The following is a 4863-nucleotide window of genomic DNA, read 5'->3' as shown; positions in this document are numbered from 1 at the left end:
AGACGAGTTAGTCCTAATCAAAACCAAATATAATTATTGTTATTGTCTCCGTGATTTTTTGTTGCGAGACGATGAAGTTAGCTCTGCTATGAGAAAATAACGATTATACATGAAATTATGTTTTCGGAATATGTATTAAATGTCTTTCTCTTGTTAAATTTTACCGTGCCTGGTTAACATGTTTCAGCCTGTTATGGGCCATCTTCAGAACTGTTTGGTGCACTTATGCAGAACATATCACAAATGCTAACCACACCTACAGAAACATAAACATAGACATGGAAATTCTACATAATCAAAAAAAAAAAAAAAAAACAGAAACTAAACACACTAGAAAATACGAAATATATAGACACACAAAAACATATCCAAATGAAATTCTCAACACACAACTCAATTTCAGAACACACACACTCTTTGATTCCACATTACACTACACAAACACACCCCTACAGGAAACACAAACAAATGGCGCCAAGACCAACACCAACCAGTTCTGAAGATGGCCCATAACAGGCTGAAACGTGTTAACCAGGTACGGTAAAATTTAACACGAGAAAGGCATATAATACATATTGCGAAGTGATATAGTGTTAAAAGTTGTGTAATCAAGATGTATAGAAAATATGTTTACTTTTCATTACGAATTTTCTATTTCAAGATATTTTCTGTAAGGAATATCGGTCTCGAATTTTTAAATGCTATCGATGCATGCTTAACCCTTAAATTGACAAAGTATCCCATAGGATACAACAGGTTAATAGGTTATATGTTATAATTTTAATATAGCAATAGAAAAAAATTGGTAGGAAAATTAAAATTTCACAATACTATAATATTGAATTTGTAAATTTCATTCTTTTTTGTAAGAACTGGTGAGTGAACAATTTATTTTATAGTATTTTGAAACGTAAAGATTGTTTAATAAAGGTGCATCGATGTAAGTAACGTACGATTTAAGAGGCAAACATCTTTTTTTTAACACTTAACGGGCTTCTTATAATATCGATCTCGTGATTTTTGTTTTACTTTCCTACCATAGTAACCGATTATAAAGTTTTCCCTATCATAGTAACTGATTAACCCTTAAATTTGCAAAGCTTCATTTCTCACTCTAGTTTATTAAACCTTGTCGGACCGTAAAGAAAACAACTATTGCAATGTCCATATATTATATGTTGTACAATATGCACGTTGTTGGAACAGAAATTACTGAGAATTTGTAGATAAAATAACAATTGAGAAACGTCTTAGACCTTCGAGCATCAAAGTAAATGGTACTACTCTACCGGATGAACGTGGCACCAAAATAACAGCTCTCTCAGATCAGCTGATCTCGGGAAAAACATTACACACTGTGCTGTACGTTTATGGAATTTATTACAATTATTGTGGATATGACAGCATATCCTAGAATGTATTAAGATAAAAAAATGTTTCGGTAGATCCTAATTGAATAAGTGTCTTGTTTTAATGGCTTGTTTTATAATAAAACATGAAATAACTTAAAGATAAGCCCGCTATAAATGTCTTATGAACATATAGGATACTTTTACTGTCGACGTTTTAGTAAGGAAATTGAAGTTAGAAGTTACGAAAATGTATTAAGTAAGACTGAGACGAAGGAGTTTACAAAAGAAAGGACACTACTGTTTTTTTTTTTTAATTTTAATCATGGCAATTTCTTTACGACATTTGACAGTACTTTGCATTTCTTAGTCTGACAAGTACCCTTCATTTGGGGGGTAGTGAAAACATAGGTTATGTAACTTTTATTGATCTGAAAACTGTAATAGTGTGAGAAAGTTTTGTCTTACAGAAATATTAAATATAATAGTTTTGAAATAGCTTTGATTTTGTGATTAACATCTTGGCGGCTCTACCGAGACGTATAGCCAAGGTGGGGGGGGGGAGAGGAGTTGGTGCAATTATATGCCATTACCATTTCTAAATTTAATAGGACACTGTAGTTACTTTGTTGAAATAACCTGAGACGTATTGAAGATTCGATTGCAAAACTGAAACAGGAACACGAAACGAATAGGGTAATTGGTAAATTGAAGTAAGCCTAGCCCTATTTGTTTTTCTGTATTTGAATTCGTAAGCGTAATGATGCGCATTCGATAAACATACACAAATCTGCTCCTTTTTTAAGATAAATTGCTGGCAGTGAGGAAATCGTACACGCACTGAAGTTTTCCGAAATAAACATCATTAAATAACGTTATCGCGCTTTAATACATTGCAGTGAGGTTATTAATATGCATCAAGTGTAATCACCTACGTAATATTATCGTCATTTCTAATTTTTTGTGCTAAAATTAATCCAAAACACTCATATTCCATTAGACATACATTGGCCTTCCTATATGCCATATCGCTTCTGCCCTAGATCAGCTGATCGAACTCTGGTGCCACTATCCAGCAAGCCTTGCCCCTTCTATCTATTTTATGTTCCTCGTAAATATCCCTCGTTACAAGCATAAATGATTTTCCATAAAAGCAAGAAGTGAAACGAGAGAAATATGATTAAGAGCTTTAGGTCTATTATAAGCTTTTCTTCTTCATCAGGTACTTCATAGAAGTTTTGACCTTCTGAACTATTTTTCGCCATTCATTTCGGTCTTGGATGAGTCTTGGCCAATTCCTTAATTCCAGCTTTCTTATATCCTCTACTACATCATATTTCCATCTGTTCTTGGGTCTTCCTCTACTCCTTGTATTCATAGGTTTCCAATTACAAATTTTCTTGACTATTCTATCTTCATCCACGTGGTTGATATGCCCGAACCAAGCTCGTCTCTCCGCCTTTGTAGGATTAATTATGTTATGGTTTTGTATTGATTTATTGAGTTCCATGTTAATTTGAATTCGTCAGCTGCCATCTCTTTCTTTAATTGGACCAAAAATCCTTCTCCAACACCTTCCTATTATAAGCTACTACTGTTTTTTTTACGTGACTGTGTTTTTATTAAAGGTACTAATGGGAAAAATCTCACATTTTCTGTTACATGAGCGAGTGAGTGAGTAAAGGAATTTATTTATTTATTTACTTATTTATTTATTTAATTTTTACGGTTTCTGACGGATTTCCAGGTGTTAGACTGACGGGGATACAATTTATGTGTTGGTAACACTGACAGAACAACAAAAGAGCCTCCATATTTCTTTTGAGACGAGAGTTTGATGGCTATTTTATGAATCGTTTGTATGTTATGTTATTTAATTAAGAAAACAACTGAAAATTTCATCAGAACAACTAGCCTAATATTTTATTTATATTTGTTCTGTTGAAATTTTTACTTATTACCTTAATTAAATAACATAAACACACAAAAATAATAACATTCAAATCAAGATTTCAGGTATAACTCCTTGTAAAGTTGATTTGAATAATTTCGAGGGAAAAATTGTTCCGGAGCCGGGTATCGAACCCGGGACCTTTGGTTTAACGTACCAACGCTCTACCACTGAGCTACTCGGGAACTCTAACCGACACCGATCCAATTTTTCCCTCTATATCCACAGACCTCAAAGTGGGCTGACAACCGTCAAGCAACCAACTTCGAGTGCACACTAACTCCGTGTGACTTAAATTGTGGCTTTCTGTTAACGAACAGTGACGTGTATTATGCAAATCAAGATTTCAGGTATAACTCCCTGTAAAGTTGATTTGAATAATTTCGAAGGAAAAATTGTTCCGGAGCCGGGTATCGAACCCGGGACCTTTGGTTTAACGTTAGTGTGCACTCGAAGTTGGTTGCTTGACGGTTGTCAGCCCACTTTGAGGTCTGTGGATATAGAGGGAAAAATTGGATCGGTGTCGGTTAGAGTTCCCGAGTAGCTCAGTGGTAGAGCGTTGGTACGTCAAACCAAAGGTCCCGGGTTCGATACACGGCTCCGGAACAATTTTTCCCTCGAAATTATTCATAATAACATTCATTTTTAACAACCTTTATGCTCGACCATGCTGAAATGTAGTAATTATACACCTGGTAGCAGTCCTTTAATGCATGTCATTTAAGTACACCTACTCATTAAAGTACAGGTGTTCAGCCAATGGCAAGTCAGCTTTGTACCGTTATAAAACCTCAGCCAATGACAAGTCAGCTTTGTACCGTTATAAAACCGCAAGTATCGATTATTCTCGGATATGCAATCGAAAGAGAATTAGCGAAAAGTCACGGAGGCTGGAAATCCAATACTGTCGCAGAAGGTTATGTTCTGTTACTATAATAATTAGCGTTAATTGTAAATAATATTCAAATAAATTCAATTTGTCATCTCGTTTTTCAATGTCTAATTTAATTTCAATGTTATATCAAAGTTAATATTTAGTTTACTCTGTAGGTTCTTATAGGCTATCAAGGTCAATGTGGACATCTGTTCCTCGGAAAAATTCAATACTTTCGCGTCTGCGCACATCTCACAATTTACGAGGTATTGCTCAAGATCAGTTAGATACAAATAAAATGAATAATTTCAAGCTAGAAATATGGTCGAGCATAAAAAGTCGTATGAAACTCGCCTATAATGGTAATTAAGAAGCTCGTATGAAAATTATGAAACTCGCTTGCGCTCGTTTCATAAACATCCGTACTCGCCTCTTAATTACTATCATTATAGGCTCGTTGCCTAATGTACTATTATAATTTGATCAACAAAACCACCAATATAGCGCTCAAATTTTCAAATGTTAAGCGTCACAACCAAACCACCAGGAGCGCACCATTTGTTCTCTGCTTCCCTGCAGCGAATAGGGATTATATAGAATGGACACTGACCGAATTTTCCTGTGTTTTGTTTCTCTGTGCGCCGGCGTTTAGTTCCACTTTCAAGCGCTAGAGGTTAGTGTAATCGAGC

General features: G+C 34.9%; 1 non-coding gene across 1 annotated transcript; it reads left to right on the top strand.

Moving 5' to 3' along the window:
* The first annotated feature begins 3834 nt into the window (after positions 1-3834).
* On the top strand, positions 3835-3906 carry TRNAD-GUC (transfer RNA aspartic acid (anticodon GUC)). The gene has a single exon. It is a non-coding gene; the product is annotated as a tRNA-Asp (tRNA).
* The last annotated feature ends 957 nt before the right edge of the window (positions 3907-4863 follow it).

This window comes from Periplaneta americana, chromosome 7, assembly GCF_040183065.1.
Source record: "Periplaneta americana isolate PAMFEO1 chromosome 7, P.americana_PAMFEO1_priV1, whole genome shotgun sequence".
Taxonomy (NCBI): domain Eukaryota; kingdom Metazoa; phylum Arthropoda; class Insecta; order Blattodea; family Blattidae; genus Periplaneta; species Periplaneta americana.
Note: the sequence above shows the minus strand (reverse complement) of the source record. Positions and strands in the feature narration are given on the sequence as shown.